Source organism: Spermophilus citellus, assembly GCF_964194105.1.
Source record: "Spermophilus citellus genome assembly, chromosome: 1".
NCBI classification, from domain to species: Eukaryota; Metazoa; Chordata; class Mammalia; order Rodentia; family Sciuridae; genus Spermophilus; species Spermophilus citellus.
In genome coordinates, this window is record NC_138182.1 from 261,092,625 (window position 1) to 261,114,418 (window position 21,794).

The following is a 21,794-nucleotide window of genomic DNA, read 5'->3' on the forward strand; positions in this document are numbered from 1 at the left end:
TCTGTGCCTTTGCACAGAAACTTCCTAGTCACCAAGCATGTCACATTCACAAAGTCTGTAGACCCCAATCCCAAACACAGAATTCCTACAGTATATTGGTTATAACTTAAGTGTAATTATAAAGATTAATATTTCTTATATGTATTCAAATTTGTGATTTTCATTTTATACATGATGAGAACATTCTTCTGCTTATCAAATTTAGGGAATGACCCTAGACATGATGTTTGTCAATTGTTGATACATATTAGTAAGATGCACATGCTACTAATATTATACACACACACACACACACATATATATATATATATATATATATATATGTATATAATTTTAGGACATGATTATAAGTAAATGTTGTATGTTATTAATTATTATGATTAATCAGGATAAAAGCATTTTTCATATATATATATATATATATATATATTTGTTATTTTTTCCATGAAAGAGTTATTCTTGAAATTAATGATAAAAGATTTTCTAAAATGTATAGTCATTCTTAATTCTCTAAATAGAACAATGAGGGAGACTCTGAAAAACGTGATCAGAATTTGTGATAGAATCAGGATGAAATGTAGAAGACTTTTCTATAGAGTGATCAGAGATTGAATTGGTCCATTGACTGAAACAAATGCGTCCATCTAGATATGCACTCTGCTGCACCAGAAAACAGTTTCCAGTCTATCACAGGGAAGATAAAAAAGTACAACATTATAAGTGGAGGTGTGCAACAAGTTCCTGGTGGTATATGGGAGCTTATTTAGGCTCACTTTAGATTTTTGAGAAGGCTCACTCTAGTTTCCAAATGCTTCATCATATCCCCAGAGATAGTATGTGTAAAATTGTGGCTCTCAATACTTATACAAACTTTAAATAAATTTCTTTTTCTTACCCCATTCCCCATCTGTGTTTTTTAAGGCACCACATCCTTACAATTCCCGAGCATCATTTGGGTTCAACAGTAAGGAACACAGGTAACTTAACTTCTCCTGTATGACATATATCAAAGTATCTGCTGTGTTTCTCTCATGTCTCCTTTCATTTTCATGTTTCAAAATTAACAGACATTATGTATTTTTTTTCTCCTTACCTATTCTTTATATCACTGACACTGCATGTTATTTTTTCATTATTGTCAAAAATCTGGGCAGTGCATAAACAAATACACTGAATTCATAGTGTTTTTCAAGACTGTCATCTACCATGTACATTATATGCTTGTTTCCTTTTATAAAATTCTGTTTTTTCCTTCTTCTTTTTTCCTCTTCTAAATGGATAGGCTCATGAAGATAGCTCCAAGTTTTAATATTTGGTATAAAGTCCATGGTCCGATGTCTCATGTTTTATGGAGAAGTTTGTAATTATTGTGATTGACCTTTTTGTATGAAATTCAATTCTGCATTTTCAAAAGCTTCACAGAATTTAAACCCTGTTAAATATTTATGTATAATTTCAGTACAATTGCATATGCATCAAAATCTTTAAAATATAATAAAATTTTAAGTTAATTCATTCAAAACATGAATATTCATGAAATAATTTATTCATGAAACAAACATATTTACACATAAAACAGTCAAAAGTTAAGAAGTGCATTTTAAACCTCTTTTAGCACTTCTGCTTAACAGTGAGACCTGCATTATTTCTCTGTCAACTGTCATTTTCATACTCATCAGTTTCTGAATAACCTCTCCTTCACTATATTTTGGTGGCCCTTTCTCTGAGTTAACAATAATAATTTAGGGACAAAATAATCTTTGTTCAGTGTAAGTAAAGGTGACAGATGGATTAAATTTTCTTAAATAAGTGGAGCAAATAATTTACATTATTCTTTCTACACAGAACTATGTATAATTTCAAAAAATACATATAAATATAATATTAGTTACATGCATATTTAAATATATTCTATACTTGTATCCATACTATATTTCTGATAATTACTTGAGTAGAATTTTTAACACTTTTCTAATGTTGGGTTTATGTATAATTTGAATATTTTCTTATAATTTTACATATCCTACCTTTCTGCAGTGACCTATTATAAATTAATATATGCTTAAAATGTGAGAAAAATACAATTTTACAAAGCTAAGGAGGCATTATAATTTTAAAGTGAAACTAAATTCACTATTTAAATTATATTTAAAAATATTTCTGCTTTGACATTAACTGACAATTTAACTTTTTAAAAATATAAGTTTATAACTAAATCAGCCATTAAGCTGATAACAAGGTCTTAACATTGTGATAACTCATCATAAATAGCATTTAAAGTCCTACAACTTTTTTTGAAGATCAATTAAATGCGTCACATGAAACAAATATAATCACATAAAATAAAATGAAAATTATAATAATTAAATCAAAAAGATCTTTACATATGCACAGTATTAACAAAGCTGACAATTGATTTACGACATTAGTTTGTATGAGCTTACATTCCATATATGTGAGCAGAATCCTATTTTTCAACTTTGTTTTTCCATGAATGATCTCTTAAATATAACTAGCATATATTTAAGTTATAATTTTTTATCAATGAAAATAAACTGAAATTTAAAGAATATATATTTAATGGTATTTAAAAACAAAACACAATAATAGAGATTTTAGCATTCTTTTTTTCAGGCAGTTATTAAGAACTAGAGCAATAAAAAATCATTTCTACCTTGCTATGAATCTGAAGAAAGTGTAACTTTGAAAAAATAATTTCTTTTGATTTTAGTGGGTCTCTAATATGCACTATAGCAATAATTAACTGGCTGTTTTATCAGTTAAAAACATATTCACATAACATCTATTTTCCCTCTAAAATTGTTCTAATGAAATTATTCCTTGGTATGAGTTGCCTACAGCTTCAATGACTAGATTACATCAATTGAACTAAAATGGTCTGGAAGTTGCACAAAAATCTGGATTTTAATTCATATTGCACTTCCTCATATGTGTTCAAGTTTCATGAGACATGCATTGAGCAAACATGGTAAAATAGATTATATTGTGCTTTGTGTCCAATTTATCAACATGTAGGGTAAATTGTACTTGTTTCTGTAAACTCAATTATTATTTTTTGTATAAATTAAAAATTAGTTGGCAATTGGCTCTGAAAGATTAATGAATATTAACATCTAATTTAGTTTTAACAAATAGTAAGTACTTGATAAATATTTACTGAGTGAATAAATACATGTACTAATACATCCTACTATTATGTAACATTGACTAAATTAAAATCATTAAATTCAATACCAGTTTATAAATCCACTAGTACATGCATTTAAAAATAATCCATAATTAACAGCTTTGTTGTTGGGAAAGATAGCAAATCTCAAATTTATTGTATTAAACAAAAAGGATAAAATTTCTAGAAGAGAAAAAAATAGTGTTTATCTTGACTAGAATGAAGTTGAGAAAATTTTATAGAGGTTAAGCTAAATAGGCTTTGAATTTGGAACAATTCACCTGGATTTTAGTTGTGGCTCTTATTAGTAAGTCAAACAGTGGAAAATATAACTAAACTCCCTAAAACTTGTTTCTGTGTTTATAAAACTCAGAAAATAAGATTGATGTGAAAAAGAATGAGTTATTTAGAAAACAGTTGACATAAGTATACAGACATTGCTTTTATTGTATTTCATATTTGTAGTTAATAGACATGATAAAAAGAAAGAAACTAATATCATCTTTCATAAAAATATTGCATATTTCCAGTATTTTGTAAGGTATAAAACAGATATGGAATATTTAAATTATTTAATCATTCAAACATTTCAGCATTTACATCTATTACTTTCTATAAAAATGAAATCTCCAAAATCAGTATTACCAAAGAAAGTTTTGTGTATATGCTATGCATATCACTTATCCATGTGGAAAAATTATGATTATCCTTCACATGACTTACTTTCTGTACAAGTAAGTCCCTCTTTTCAATTTAAAGCATTTTTTTTTTTTAAAGCAGGGATTGAACTAGACGCTCTCAACAACTGAGTGGCATTGAGATGGTCCCATCCCAAACCCCTCTTCATTTTTTATTTTGAAACAGGATCTTGCTAAGTTACTTAGTAACTTGGTAAGTTGCAGAGGCAACTTGGGATCCTTTTGCCTCAGCCTTGGGAGCTGGTGGAATTACAGGCATGCACTAACATACCTGGCTAAAGCAAAGTTTAAAGCATTGCAAAGTGGCAGAAAATTCATTATCTTACTATAAAGTATAAGGTAATCTAGTTATAAGTAAAATATAATAATATACACCATGTATATATTGAGCTTTACAGAATTAGACATTCTTAGTTAATTTGTTTCCAAGTTTACTGAAGCTTATATTCTTCAAATATAAACTTTGGGGTAAATTGTAGTTGTTTGGGTATAGTATACCTTTGGGTACAGTCCAAGAAGAGGGATAGCTGGGTCAAATGGTGGTTGGTGGTTCCATTCCCAGATTTCCAAGGAATCAACATAAAATGACAGACAATTTTCAACTCTATGTCCTTATTCAATAATTACTGATTCAATAATTACTATCCATCGCAAAATAAAACACAGTTCAATAGAAATAAAATGTAATTTTTATTTAGGAGCATCAACATTTATTGTGTGTTATGTGTAATGGCCATAGAGTTAATAGATTTAGTTTGTATTCTCTTTTTTTAATTGATTTTATTTTTTTTAAATACACGACAGCGAAATGTATTAAAATTCTTATTACACTTACAGAGCACCATGTTTCATATCTTTATATAAAGTATATTTACGTCAACTCATGTATTTATACATGTACTTGTTTTTTTGCATTATAATTCTTATTACTCATATATATCACAATTTTTCATATCTCCGTTTGTATATAAAATAGGTTGACACCCAATTTTTGTGTCTTCATACATGTACTTTGGATAATGATGTCTATTACATTCCACCATCCTTACTAATTCCCTGCCTCCTCCCTTTTCTTCTTCCCTCTCTAGAATTCATCTACTTGTCCCCTGTTCCCTCCCCTTACTCCATTATGAGTCATCCTCCTTATATCAGAGAAAACATTCGGCATTTGTTTTTTTGGGATTGGCTAACTTCACTTAGCATTATTTTTTCCAACACCATCCATTTACCTGAAAGTGCCATGATTTTATTCTCTTGTATTGCTGAGCAAAATTCCATTGTGTATAAATGCCATATTTTTTTTTATCCATTCATCCACTGAAGGACATCTAGGTTGGCTCCACAGTTTAGCTATTGTGAATTGTGCTGCTATAGACATTGATGTGGCTGTGTTCTTGTAGTATGCTGTTTTTAAGTCCTTTGGGTATAGTCCAAGGAGAGGGATAGCTGGGTCAAATGGTGGTTCCACTCCCAAATTTCCAAGTAATCAACATAAAATGACAGACAATTTTCAACTCTATGTCATTTTGTTTTAAATTTTCTAAACTCTATATCCCTATCTCAAATACTATCCCTTTGAGGTGACTTCGGTATGTCTCTATAGAGTGTTTCCCACTACTTTTTTTAGTTGATTTTTAACATTTTCTATCCACAACAAACAAACAAAAAACAATGACAAGAAGTTTATCCTTATTACCAAGAGTATTTCTGTTTTTATCTTTAGGAAGCTATTCTTATTTGCTTATAATCTTGGTTATGTTTTTTTCCCCAGAACCTTATTTACATTCAGAACAGGAAAAATACTGTACTTACTCTTTAATACTGAACTCTTTAAACTCCTATGATAAATGTCCTTTTATTCCTCACCTTAATACATACAATAAAAGATAGATAAGTAGATAAGTATATCTTTAAAATACATGCACTGCAATACATACAATTAAAAACACACAGTGAGGGCTGAGGTTGTAGCTCAGTGCCTAGCATGTGTGAAGCACTGGTTTCAATTATCAGCACCACATGTAATAAGTAAAATATAGGTTCATCAACAACTACAAATATTAAAAATACACAGTAAAATATATACTCATATATATCCAGTTTGTGTTCATATTTGAGTTTATCATTAAATAGACTTAGTTTGGAGCTATTATAAACAGTGATTGGGTCCTGTGAATACATTTTAATGTTTCAGCACCCATCTCTAAGATTTTCAAGTGGTTATATAGTTATTCCAGTTGTTGGATAGGAAACTATCTGTAGCCAGGTGCAATTGTGCAAGTGAATCACAAGTGACTGAAGCAAGAATATCACAAGTTCAAGGTCAGCCTGTGCAAATTAGCAAAACCCTATCTCAAAAAAAATGTAGATTTAATCTCAATGGCTAATGCCCAACATAAATAGATTATTTATAAAACAGTAAGGAAAAAAACTGATTTGTTAAATATACAGAATCCTCAATAAGGTTAACAGCTTAATTCTCATCAGAAACTCTTCTGGCCAGAGACAGTGGGACAGTGGGATGACATACCCAATGTGCTAAAATAAAAAGACTCAACAAAGTATTGCATACACAAAAACAAACAAACAAACAAAAAACTATTCTTCAAAGCTTAAGGTGCAATTAATATATTCCCAGATCAGCAGATCAGCAAAGCTAGTAGAATTGGTACCTAGCCAATTTTACCTACCAGAAATTTTAAAGGATATCTTTCATGAAGAAAAGAAAATACACTAGTCAGTAAATTCAAACTAGAGGGATATAAGAGGCTATTAGAGACCGAAACTACCTAGATACAATAAAAAGTATTTTTAAATGTATTTGCAATACTCTTCTTCTGATATGTAACCCAAGAAAGAACTCTATAAAGCAATAATTATAATACTGGTTATAGGTTTAAAATATATGAAGATGTGGTTTGTTTGGTAATAATAGTTAAAAAGATGATAGAGATATATTAAAGCAAAGTTTGTATAATTTAAAGTCAAACCTGATTTATTCAACCTAGTTTATGATTATGATAATTCTCAGAAAAACAATCATATGAAGAAATTTTGAAAATGTGAAATAAAAAATGTTTAAGAAAATATTAATTTTTAAAAAATGCAGTGCATTTTTAACACAGAAAAAAATGACATTGAACATATGCACAATAATATCAATATGGTAGCTGAAAAATTCTGTGTTATTATTAAGTGAATTAAATAAATACTCCAATTAAAAGAAACAGACTGGCAGAATGATTTTAATATAAAAACCAATTGCATGCTGAGTATAAGAGGTTCACTTCTGGTTGAAATACTAAATGTGATGGGAAATGTGTTCTTTGAATATATGAAACTATATGAGTTGGGTATGAGGTACAACCCAAAACCTTATATAATGCAAGGATGTTTATAGGTAAACAGAGGTGAAATACTTAAGATTATGAGAGCAAGAACCTAGTCAGTGGATTAGTTCATTTGATGAATTAATAATTTAAATAGATTTCTGATATTAGATATGGATGGAGGAATTAAGTTACTAGGGATATGACCTTGATGGTTCTATTTTTTCTCTGGCCCCTGTCTACCTTTCTCTGCTCCCTGGATGCCTTGAGCTAAGCAGCTTTCTTTCGCCATGCCGTTCTTTCATGCCTCATCTTTGATCAAAGCAATTGAGTCTGTAAACTACGTAGTGAGCCCTCTGAAAACATGAGGTAAAAATAAGTATTTCCTCCTGGTGGTTCTTGTCAGGTATTTTGCTCACAGTGATGAAAAACTGACTAATACATCCCATAGAAATAGTTACCAGGGGAGGATCTCATTAAAATCAAAGGAAGATCAGCAGAGTAGGGGAAGGGACCAGAGGAGAAAAGGGAAATGCCATGGTATGATTTTGGCCAAATTATGTTATCATATCGTGTGCTTGTGTGAATATGTAATAATGAGTCCTACCTTTATATACAATTAAAATGCACCAATAAAAATATGGGGAAAAACAGTTTGAAAAACAGTGGACAGTATTCAAGAGAAACATGTAAAATTCAACAATAGTTAGGGACATCATTATCCTACTTACTTTAAATAATGAGTAGAACAAGAAGACTTAAAACTATTGCTGAAATTAAAAAAATGATTAAACACTATAAGCTAATTGGCACTGACAGATATCTGCTCAACATTATGTCCAACGAGAGCAGCATTAATACCTATTCACAAATTTATATATAAATGGTCAACATTCATTCTTTGTTTGTCTTTCTTTTTCTGTGGTAGAACATTTATATTGGTTTGATTTTTTTGCTACAGTAAACACTGCTGTTGTGAACAGAACTGTCTTCTGATTCATTTGTACAGTAGGTTGTTTCCTAAGCAAATATAAATTTACCAAGTGATTATAAATCATAAATCAACTGGTTTATAAAATTTACATTTTCTTCTTAATTATGCAATTTCTATTACTTCACTTTTTTCTAACTTCAGAAATTGTAATGACTTAAACATTTTGCTTGACTTCAATGAAATTATTTATTTTTAATTTCCATTTTTCCCATTGCTGGTATTTTAATATTTACAGATGGTTATTGATGGTTCAGATTCTTCCACAAAATTAATCTTTAGAATTTACCTATTGTTCTATTTGATTGGTTATCACAACAATGTTATTTAATAGGAATTATTGCATAATTTCTTGTTAAATTTTTTACAAATATATATTTTTCTCATTTCTAGTTCAGTTATTTTGTCTTCTTTTATGGAGTGAGTTCTGATGTGTTGAGTTCTTAGTGAACTATGTCAACACTTTATTCAAAGGTTTATGACTTTTGTCTTGCAATTTTTTTTTCTTATACCAATCACAAATATACAGACTACAATGTTCTATGATTTTGCCTTGTTTAAAATAGTTCTTAATATACTTACAACTAGTCTCTCTGTGTGAGGGAAAAATAAAAATTTTGTTCTTATATAAAGTAGAAATTGATATATAATCACTCAGTAAATATCTCTTTCTAATCTTCATTAATTCTGTTAATCCAAGACTGATTGACTCTTAATATTTTTTATATTTTATCATTTTAAATTTTTCTACAGAGGGAAAATGAAATAGAATTCTGAGAAATCATCCAGCAAGATTTTTATTTTGACAATTAACAGAATACATGAAAAATAAATCTTGTTCAATAATATTTTTACTTATGCCTGAAATATATTTAATTTTCCACTGTATTCCATTTTATTAGTGTAAAAATCCATTTAAATTATTTAATCAATTTTATATGAAGTATTTTAAAGCAAATAAAATAAAAATATACCTTATGCTCATACAATATAACATATTTTCAAGAACATTTGAGTATAATGTAGTTCTGTAAAAATTCAGAAGTTATCAAACTTTATCTTACCAGAATTTTAATATTTTTCTAGCTTATTAGCAGGAAAATCATACCATTTCATAATTTTTTTTTCAATTTCATACAATTTCAGTTGGTATAAACTAGATGACATCTCAGTCATATAGAAAATTAATGCATATTTCATTTATAAAATAAGTAAATACAGATTTCTGTTATGTATAAAAAATACATCCAGAAGAAAACATTTTGAACTAAACAACTCATCAGTCACAAATCTCTTGACAAAGAAAGAATTTGTAAAAATTCACTTCTTTATTATTTCATTTTGTATGTTTATCTTAAAATTATGAATACATATTGTCTAGAGTACAATCTACTCCATTAAAAAATTCTATATTTACCTTTGAAAATGACTTACATTTGATCTTATCTAATGCTTTTTTTAATATTAAAGACAGACAATGACTATTCTTTTTCTATTTGGTGACAAGTATGCATTAAACCAATATATGAAATATTTTAAATACATTTTCTCTGCTTTGAAATATTTATCTTTATTTTTCATGAGGATTATTTAAATACCATTAAAGTATTAATAGTGGAATGAATGTTATTTGTATTATAAATTTGTATCTATGGAAGCAAGGAAGGAATGAGAATAAAAGGAAAATTGACTTTTAGTTTTTAAAATATTTTTATTATATTACAGAGTAGTTAACATTGTAAAATGGTAAAACAAATATAAAAGGAGGGAGTACATCTGTGAGTAGAAAATGCCTCTGTCTCCATGAGGTCTCATCTTGACCCACTGGTGGCTGGATCCACGTCTCAGGACAGTTCCACCTCCTTTAGCAGGGTGAAGAAAGGGCTAAGATCACTTGCCATGTCTTTCTTTGCATCTAGAGCCAAGACAAATTTAACTAGTCTGTACTAGTGCCACAACCCAATTAATACAAACCTTACAGTTATTTATTAAAATATTATTTTTCTGAATGTTTGAGTAAAGGAAGGGACACTTCCATTGCCTTTGTGTGTCCATGTGGGCAGTGCTTCAAATAGTAACTCCTTCATTCAGTGTCAAGGTTTGTCCTCAGTGTTTAGCTGGTGTCTCACTGTCTTCTTAATTCCATTATTCAACCCTGTTTTCTAAATTATACATTGCTTTGTATTAATATTTTCCTCATTTTATCCTACTTGAAACAAGCCCACTTTTCTACCTAGGAACAGGCTTTCCCGGTGTTGTCTTCCACAGGTTGAACTTCCACCGTACCATAGCTATATCCAGCAGCTTCCTAATCACACAGAAATGCCCACCTTTGCAAACAGAGTACATTTTTAAAAATAATTTGAAAAAGGCTTTAATAATGCTGTTACATCTACTTTCCTGTTAACATACTAAGCGTGTCAGTTTTAGAATGAGGCAAACCCAGCTGTAGGTAGTCAGATTCTGGTGATTTCCTTTCAATATATGAGTGCCAATATCTAATCTGTGTACTCTATGTTGATACTTTATCATTTGCATGATAACTAAGTGCCATTTTCTACTAAGAATAGCTTTTGTAGATGTTAATTATAGATAAAAGAGCGATATAATACTGAGTAAAATGCCATTTTTGTTGATTTCAAATAGTATGATCATATCTAAGAACAGATAACCATTTATTCCTGATTAGCTTGAAATGGAGAAACTATTATATCTATATAATTAAATATTTCAGGTTAAGTTGACTGTCAATTGTTCAACAGTAAATTTTAGTCCTGCATTATTGATTGTTTTAGACTCATGCCATTAAAATGTAGGACTACTGAATTTGAATAGAGGAAGCTCTGGATATAAAAAGACAACAATCTCCTCTGTAATTTCCACTCTGATGTGAAATTATGAAACTATATTTTAGAAGTTAAAATTTTAAGCTGATGGAAACTTTATTAAGTTGCATAAACACAGAAGGGAGGGAGGGAAGAAACAAAATCTTTGAGCAGATCTTTGGAATTGGGTTTGTAGCTCGTTTTGGAAAAATTCTGAACTGACAAGCTAGCTAAATCATAAGCTGAAGTGATTTCAAATGTGAGACTTCCATGCCATCCCAGAGGGCAACCCTTTTACTTGAAGAGATCCCCTGAGCCAGAAGTGAAAGATTCATTCTAGGATACAAAAAGAACTTCTGGGAATTGAAGAAATATTTGAGAATATACACTTTTAGGAAGGAGGAATTTGTATTACTACAGCACATTCATCTGCTCACAACTTTGAAACATCAGAGCATGCATAAAATTTTATGGATTAGGAAATTTAGGAGAGTGAAGAATGCTAGCATTTTTATAAATCCATGTATTTATACACCTCATTATATTTAAAACATTCATGTATTTAATATGCATGCACTGAAAAACTACTGTTTTAATGCAATTCTATTAGAACACAGGTGTAAAAAGAAAAAAAAAATATATGTACATATTGAATCTCAATCAGCCTTGAGGCAAATAAATGATAAATGTAACAAAGTATGTTGTGAATAACAGTTTCATTTGTGCTTGAGAAGTGTGAAATAATCCTCACAGTGTGAATGACATGTTAACTGTATCCTGAGACATTGGTGGGTGCTTTTGAAGAGAAACTGAGTGATAAGAAAGGATCTAGCTTGAGAGCCATAATACAAATGCATGAGATAGTGTAAAGAATTTGGGGAAACTGCCCAGATATGCGGGGGTACATAAGGTGGCAAAAGCAAAGAAAAGCTGATTATGAAGTGAACTTCATTACTTAACAAGGCAACCAGAAGCTCTCATGGGTTTAAAAAAGGACAAAAATTTTTAATGTTGAATTTCTACCTCAGAAGGTAGAAATGAGGATAATGCTAGAAGTATTATTATATACATAAAGATATCTTGAGAGGTGATTTAATATAGTTTAATCAAGAAATACTCATGTTGAAATACTGTGAATTGAAAGAAGGGTGTATTTATGGAAAAGATGAGGACTGAATGTATAAAGTATGTCTCATTAGTGAAGTTAGGGAGAAGTGATACATTAATTGGAAAATGAGCATTGAAAATTAGGATTATTAGCATTAATACCTATTCACAAACTGGTTACCCCTTAAAAATCTCAGCATTCTCAAATTTTTATGTTGGCAATTAAATTCCAACTACAGTTTTGACATAGAAAAACCACATACCAACCACAGCACCTGAATGGCAATAATATTTTCTTCCAATTCCTCAAATCTTATTATATACTTTTGGGAGTTGTATAGTTCTGTCTGGCTTACTCCTGGTCATTCTTTATGAAGCTGGATGCTTTTCAAGATGTAAATTATTTGTACCTGATTGAATTTTAAATGCATGTATTAATCATTAAAATATTGTATTCAAAAAATGTTATGGCTATTTGTTAACTGGAAATTTCTTACCTTCCTTTGAGGAGTCACCTCTGGTGGATATCAGATACCAAAGTAAAGTCACCACCCTATATTTTCAGAAATTTCTAAAAGGATAGTTTAACAGTCATTTCAGTTATTCTTATGACAGAGCAGGACTATGGAAATGATAAGACTTTAGAGAGGAGAAGGAAAGATGCTTTAACAGATTTTCCAGAAGAATGTTATCACAGTGCTGAATGCAAAGCATCTCCCATCCTGAGTCAAGTGATTGGGAGTGAATTCTCTTTTTTCTTGATCATAACCATTTAGTTTGCTTTGGCAATTTCTCTTCATGTGTAAAATTTGTTCTCCGAGTAAGGATACATAAATCACCAGAGAGAATTACAAATTAGAAAAATAAAGTTAGCTTCTTCAAGTTCTTGGTGACAAATAATACATAAATCATTACATTAATAGTATAATCATCTCCCAGAGGAGAGACAACGGAATAAAACTCTTGGAGGGGTCAAGTGTTCTTCTAAGCAAGAAGCCAAAAGGTGATTGATGGATTCCTAGACATTGGGGAAGTCATCAAAAAGAATAAAGTTTTCTTGTTCTCAATTTCACTATTCTCATCATGACATTGCTAAAATTCATCCTTGCAAAACATATTATTTAGTATTTTACTATTATTTAGTATCCCACTGCCAAGAAATATTTGACTAAACTAGAACTTCATATTCAATGACTCACCCATATTTTAAAATTACCTCATCTTATAAATGTATTTTCTCTCATTTTCATATGTACGTTTTGAAAATTCCAAGATAAATCATGAAGATCACTTCTAAGTATTCACCTACAACTTTCTTGTTTCTTTCTCAAACCTGTTTTTCGGTTGGCAAAAGGTAAATGTGGTGCAGGATAACAATATTGAGTTTAATTGTATGTTTTCAAAAAGGTATGTTTCAAGTCCTAGTACAAGTCAATGTAACCCTATTTAAAATGGTATCTTTAACAGTGTAGTTTTTTTTAAATGTAGGACATTCCAATGGGAGAACTCAATAATTCCATTGCATATTTCCTTATAAGGAGATAAAACACACACACACACACACACACACACACACACACACACAAAGACAATTAAAGAAAACAATGGTTTCTAACAGATACAATTGAACTTATGCTGCCACAAACTAAGGAAGCCCAAGGGCAAGCACCAGAGGTCAGGGACATGCATAAGACAGTGTCTATCTGAGTTCCCATTATGAAAATCCCACTGACAACCCAAATGAGAACTCTGGCAATCAGAACTAGGAGAAAATAAATTTCTGTTGTTTAAAGACACACAGTTAACAACAGTAATTTCCAGCAGACTTGGAATCTAATCTATCAGCTCAATAGCTACTACGAGTATAGATATAGATATGGCAGAAACAACAGCTTTGTGTGTATGTGGTGCTGAGGCTCGAACCCCGGGCCGCAGGCGTGCCAGGCGAGGGCGCTACCGCTTGAGCCACATCCCCAACCCCGCCATGTAATATTTCTAGAGTGCTCTTAGTCTCCTACTTTCCTAGACAATTTTTCCAATCCCTCTCATTTCAAAAATCTTTCCTTGGTGGAAATTATCTAGTAGATCACTAAGTAATTGATTTTCCCAGCTGTTTACACGATCAGACTAGATTTTCCTATGCCCTTTGAGATTGATATGGTCATCTGAGAGAACTCTAACGTGAAGTAAGAATGCCACTTTGACATTTAGCCCATATCTAGGTGATTCTCTGTTAATATTCTCTCTGATGCTGAAAGTAAAGGCTTGAAGGTCACAAGCAATATCCAAGCCATTAAGCAGAATGCTCCAGGTTGGTGAGAAACTCTGAAGAAAGATGATTTGTGTTGAAATTTATCAGGAGCATATATAAACTTCTCTTGTGTTCATTTTTACTGCAACTTCCTCTTCCAATCTTTCACCAGTTCCTAATATACTTTGAAAAATAAGCTATTTGAAAATATCTTCTATACTTGATATCTCTAATATTTCTCTGTGTAATCTCTTGTGAAGTTACTCAATCATCCTTTAGTCTCCAACATACAATAAAATTTTATTTTGAATGATAGCAGTGCCCTTCACCTATATACCAAATTGAATAGCTATTTCTCAGTCTTCAACTTATTTTACCTATAAAGACGATTTGCAAAGCTATTTATCCACCCACCCCCCAGCCCCCAGGAATATGCTCTTTAGTAGGTATCCAAGCCACTTTTTTACTTGGGTTTTCTTTTTCACTTGGTTTTGTGAAGTCCTGCTATTCTCCCTGATCTTTTAATGTTAAAAATATCTTAATTTTATTTCTCTTTTTTTTCTGTATTTATTGATCTATTCCCATGTATTCTAAAGGCTTTCAATGATATTGATACTGTGATTATTTTCTAAAACTTCCTGACCATTTCTCTTCTTTTCATTCTGATGTTGTTTGTGCAACTGTATACATAACACCACTATGTCACATTTCACATGTAAATATTAAAAATATATTCCTGACACTCATCTTAAACTTGGTCAGCTGAGACTTTTTCATCTTCTTTGATGGCAACCTTTTCCTGTTGCTCAGACCAACAAATCTGGACTCTTCCTTATTTTTATTTTCATTCCCCAAATACTCTAAACATTCAAAGTATTTGTGAAGGTACTCAATAAGTAAAAATAATATAATAAGTAAAAATATTATAATAAATAAAAATACTTCCTTTGTAGTTGTAGATGAACACAATATCTTTATTTTTATTTATTTATTTTTATGTGGTACTGAGGATTGAACCCAGTGCCTCAAGCTTGTGAGGCAAACTCTCTACCACTGAATAATAACCCCAGCCCAATAAAAAACTGTATCAATAACTTGTTGGTTGTTTCTATAAAAAGAACATAGAAAGAACAACTTATGAAAATTTCTTAGAGAAAAAATAAACTTGAGTTAAACATTATGAAAACATCTTATATTAATTATGTATGTATGTGTGTGTGTGTGTGTGTGTGTATATATATATATATATATATATATATATATATATATATGATTTAAACCATACTATAGGAAAGCAAGTAGATGACTAAAATGTGGGATACTCTGAATGTCAGTTGATGAAGCTATCATTATAAGACAATAACATGAGATTTAAAAATGGGAAAATTCTAGATTCATTGAAACTTGAGATTCATAAAAAATCGAATTTAGCATTTTACTTCATTAGATCCTGATTTCCGTAATTATAAAAATGTTAATGAATCAGGATTGTTTAATATTTACTAGCCATAGGATGATATTGTCATTATTAATGATTTTAGATGTTCAATATACACATAAAAATAATTATGTGTTTTGATGTATATAATCAAGCGTCATGGGCTGGCTGAACTCTTGATACCTGAGAGTTGTTTTAAGATTCCTCAATAAGAAAAAGACCAAGGGAAAAAAGGGAAATATATGAAGCCAGTATGGAGGAAGAAAACTGTACAATCATGGTGAGCAGGATGTGAGGTCTCGATGTTAATTCTCTTTTTATTTTTATTTTTTATTTTTTTTTAAGAGAGAGAGAAAGAGAGAGAGAGAGAGAGATTTTTTTTAATATTTATTTTTCAGTTTTCAGTGGACACAACATCTTTATTTTTGTATTTTTTTTTAAAAGAGAGAGTGAGGAGAGAGAGAGAGAGAATTTTTAATAATTATTTTTTATTTTGGCGGACACAACATCTTTGTATGTGGTGCTGAGGATTGAACCCGGGCCGCACGCATGCCAGGCGAGCGCGCTACCGCTTGAGCCACATCCCCAGCCCCAATTTTTGTATTTTTTTTAATGTGGTGTTGAGGATCGAACCCAGCGCCCCGCGCATGCCAGGCGAGCATGTTACCGCTTGAGCCACATCCCCAGCCCTAATTCTTTTTTTAAATAATTAAAAATGTTCTTAGTAAAATGCTTTAAATAAAATCTGGAATCTGATTAAATCTTACTGTGTTCATTGTGACTGTGACACCGCTGGTTACCGGTGATGAGACCTGCTTCCTCACATGTTGAAGTATAACATTAGACAAGCATGCCCAAACATATAAAGCAGGGTTTATTCTTAAAGGGGTAACATAAACTTCTCCTGGGAGGGAGAAGACGGTCATAGCTCATAGCCTGGTATCCCAAGAAGCCAGATGTTTTGCCTTTTTATATGTCCTGGGCTTCCTTTGTTCTGCTCTTTTCCCTTTATCTCTCTCCTTCCTGCATAGGCCCAGGAGATGATCAGTGGGATGGCCAAAAGGATGAGAAGCAGCTGGACAGGGAAGGGCCAGTTGGAGCAGCCCAAGACACTTTAATTAACAACTTTAAACTCCCTGTAGGGAGGGGCAATTCCTGGAACAGGTTACCTTAGTAAAAGGTTGGAGCAAGGGCAGGTTCTTGATAAGGGTAGAGGAAGGGGTCTGAAGGAATTAACATTTCAGTACCTCAGGGGGCAGGCAGTCTCCCACTTCTGGGCCTCACTCAAATTAGCCTCCTTGATTGACATGACTCAATTTACCTATCTATACTGACTGCCTGTCTAATTCTGGCTTCAACTGTTTAACACTGCATCACTATAATCCTTGCAGTTAAATGATATGAAATTTGACTGCATATTTCTCCCCAGTCCTTTGGTTTATAATGTTACATCTGTCAAGTCACACTGAAATTTGCTTCTCCCTTATGCCCACCAACTCAAAACCACCTGCTTTCTTCCTTCAAATACAATGATAGACTCACTATTCCAATTTACCAATTCAGATAAATTGTTCCATCAATTACATTATATTTTTCTCCTTAAACACAAAGTTCCTTTCTTGAGGTCCACTATTTTCAGAGACTAGATTAGAAAAAGAAGAAAGAAAGAAAGAAAGAAAGAAAGAAAGAAAGAAAGAAAGAAAGAAAGAAAGAAAGAAAGAAAGAAAGAAAACTATAAATGCAGAATAAGAAGGGACTAAAAACCAAAATAAAAGAACTAGACATGATGCACAGGATCAAAACTTTTAATTGAATAAGTTACTCAAGAAAGAATCATAATTTGGGAAATACCACATAAACATACCACAGAAAACACAGTAAAGATTAGCCTTGAAATTTCTTTGTGTCTATTCTCCTAGAATTACATATTTACGGTAATGATGAAATTGTAGAGATTTTGCTGTTTCAAATATGTCTTCTTATTTCTCTGAGTGACTAAAGTTTAGATGGAAAAATTTTATAAGATTTTTGATTGAAGAAAATTTTTCTAGAAATAATTAAAAGTGAAGAAATAGTCTTTAAAATTCAAATTAGCATTTTGATTTTGAAAGCAGCAGATGATTTTGCTAATATTAGGGAACACATTGCTTTTCCAAACAGGACTATCTTTCTTAGAGTTAAAAGAAATTACATTAACTTAAACCTTTAGGTGTTTTGTGTTTTCTTTTTAAAGAAAATTAATATGTAACATTAAAGGAATGGGAAGATTGTAGGTAAAGTTTTTCTAGGATGGTCTATATAATATATTCTGAGGTAAAAGTAGATTTTCTATTCAGATTTGCTTTGTATATGTTACATACATAGGTGATTGTGTCCATTCTATGCAATCTCCTTGAGTTAATTAAGTTAAAAGACGACTAACTGAAGAGCCTAGTTTGGTTTTGTTTTTTGTTTTTTTGGCATTGGAATTGTGAATAAGTAAAATTGATTTTGTAGGAAGTTATTTTCATTTTTTATTCCCAACTAGGGTCTTGCAATCTGAGTATGACAAACATGTTTTTTAAATGGATTACCTATAATGAATAAACAAGAACATTTTAGAAGACTACAATAATTCCCATGAATTATGTTTACATGAATAAGAAGTTCCATGTTGTAGTCCAATATCACATGTTCTTTGTAAGCTGTTGAATGAGCCAAGGATTCTTAATTCAAAGCACATTCAGCATTATACAGGGTTTTATTCATTTGCTTTGCTTTTAAGATATTTTCACTATTATATGTGCTCTAATCAATTCAAAATCCTAGAATTTATAATATAAAAGTATAAGGTCCAAACGAATTTAATGGTTTTATTAAAGCTAAAAATGAAAGAAGATATTGTCAAGGTGTCAAAATGATATTCTCAGTACATAATTCACCGTAGAGTAGTTAATAGCTTTTAGTTTAATTGTAAAACATAATAAGTTGCTATAGAAACCTAACCATACTGACCAAAGACATGGCTCTAAAATGTCTTAGTTAATTACAATTTACAATATTTCCTAGCAAATTCTTAGGAATGATTTATGCAACCAGAGAATATCTATAGGGGTTATATTCACTGATGTACTTATACTGAATTCAGGGTTGAGTGAAATGTGGAGGGAGTTCTTCCTAATGGTTACCAGTGGGCCCTTGAGCAAGAATGGGGACTGCACTCTTTTCCTTATCTGCCTACTTTCTAATCAGCAATCAAAATTGCCATTTGTTCCTTGAGTTCTCTATCTGTAACTATATGTTTTCCCAATATGATTGGGTGGTTCACACAAATCAACTGAGGAGAACTCACCAATGACCTAGAACAGGATCTTCATTTTGTGACACAAGTATATTTGACATTTCAGGAAACTCGTCTATAAACTCATGATAGATTCTTTACAAATAACCTTTTTTTTCCAGATTTTTAATTATGTATTTAATTTTTCCTACATTGGCCTGCCTCCTAACTGCAGTTTCTATTCTAACCTCTTCCTTCACAATTAAACTTCTGTCATTTTCACAGTGACATCCTCATAAAATGTATTGTTCTATGCTGTAACAATCTGAGAACTATTAAACAAAGAGTGCTAAGTACAACTCTTTCAAAAATGCAAACTTCATAACACTGTCAGACATCTTAATTAAGTGCAATTCCAACAAAATTTATTTTTCTGATTAAATATTTCCCAAACCTGCATGTTATTATCAATTCATTGTATTTCATCTATCATTAATAAATAAGTTGAAGAGTTTTTCTAGGAGGAAAGAAGGAGATTTGCAGTAGGAGTCTTAGCTGATGTGAGATATATAATAAACCACAACATGTGACTATTAGCATTGAATGCCAGTGGTATAGCTAGATAATTTTGAAAGAAAATGCCAAAGTCTCAGGGAACATGAACTGCTTTCTAAGTGAATCCAGAATGGTAATTGAAAAAATATATATTAAAATATATTAAAAATGATAATTATGGGTTTGATAGCAGTGTAAGATTTCAAAATAATTATGAAATGATAATTGATCCATTGAATTCTTCAAACAGGGAAAGTTAAATCCTCCACACAAAGCACAGAGGTTGAAATTTGTGATCTTTCTAGCCGTGAAACATTTTTTAGGACTCTCAGGTTAGAAAATTCTCAAGAATGGTGAAGGAAACTATTTCCTTTTTTCATTTATGAGCTAAGTTACTCAAACTTTAAGATTTCCACATGCAAATAGGATCTTTCACATCCCATTGAATCAAAGACACTTCTTCCACCTATTCCTTTCCTCAAGAGCATCCCAGGTAAGGATGCAGATAAGAAGTTTAATTATTCTCCAGCATATGCAGGAACTTTCAACATACTCTGTGCCTCAAAGCTCAGCTTGAAACTTCTCAGAATACAATTTTACTTGAAAATCAGTGTTTAAATTTTATCAATCTAAGACAAATTACTTCATACCTTAAATCCTAAAATATAAATCCATAGAAGTAGATATATTGCATTTTTCTACCACTAAGAAATCTTTTAATATATAACATTGTGGAGGTACCATTCAAGTAATTTTATGAATCCTCACATAAATTGGTAGCAACATATGAAATGAAATGAAAAATTATGTGCAACATTATACATATGGCTTTGCTTAAATTTGTTATGTTTGTGAATGTTCCAAGTTGTACTTTTATCCTTGCTATTTTTCTTTGACTTTCAAAGTTTTATTTATAAGTACTTATTATGCAAATACTCTTGTAGCAATGAGTTAAATACTCTTATAACTCTATCTTCAATCCTATTTATTCTTTTAGACAATGCTTTGAGAAGGAGCTGTGTTGGCTTAAAAGATATTAGTATTTTAAGGCCTGTGACACTTTTATCCAATGAAATTGCCACCTCTGTAAGATTTGGCTTTAAAAGATGTATATCTGGGGCTGGGGATGTGACCTCAAGTGGTAGCGTGCTCGCCTGGCATGCACGGGGTGCTGGGTTCGATCCCCAGCACCACATAAAAATAAAATAAAGATGTTGTGTCTGCCAAAAACTAAAAAATAAATATTAAATTTTTTTTTTCTCTCTCTGTCTCTCTCTCTCTATATAAAAAAGATGTATAACTTTTTGATTCAATTATTTTGATGTATTTTCAGAGTTGTATGCAAATCTCAAAAATTTAATTTCAGAACCTTTTCATTACCATCAAAAGAAATTCTACAGCCAATAGCAAGTACTTCCCCTTCTGCTCTATCCCCAGCCCCTGGCAGCCACTAATCTATTTTCTGTCTTCATGAATTTGCCTATTGTGGATATTTCATATGAATGACCATGTTATTATTATTAAAACTTCTTTTCTTGACATTGGTCATTGTTCAATTATTGATTTAATAATTCAAATTACTGCATTATATCAAATTAGCACCCTTTGCCATTCAACAATTACATATAATAATAGAAAAATTATGCTATTTTCTATACAAGAAGAACAAGGTATATGTAATTACTATAAAATAAAATAATTAGCAGTTGGATATAATATCACAAAAGGAAAAGGAACAATTTGAAAGTGCTTGCTAAACCCTATTAAAATCTCCCTAAAGAAAAACTATTGTTTCGTTCCTTTGATAATCCTGCCTGGATCACCCAAGTTACTCTTCATGTAAAATCCCAGCACTTTAATTCAGAATTAAACATTTAATGCCAATCCCTTTACTTAACACAGTAGGGAAGAATTAACTTACACATTTCAATAATACGTAGCACTTAATTCCACTTTTCCCCAATGTAAGCTGCTTTCCTTAAATATTGCATAAGCCTGTGGTAATTTGGCTTCATGTTTTAAATTCAATTATATACATTAATACCACTGAAATTAATCTCAACATAGCATTTTAAAATCATTAGAAGGGAAGCAGATTGGGAGTAATTTTAATTAAAACATGTACCAAAGTAGTATGGTTTTCTGAGAAAGAAT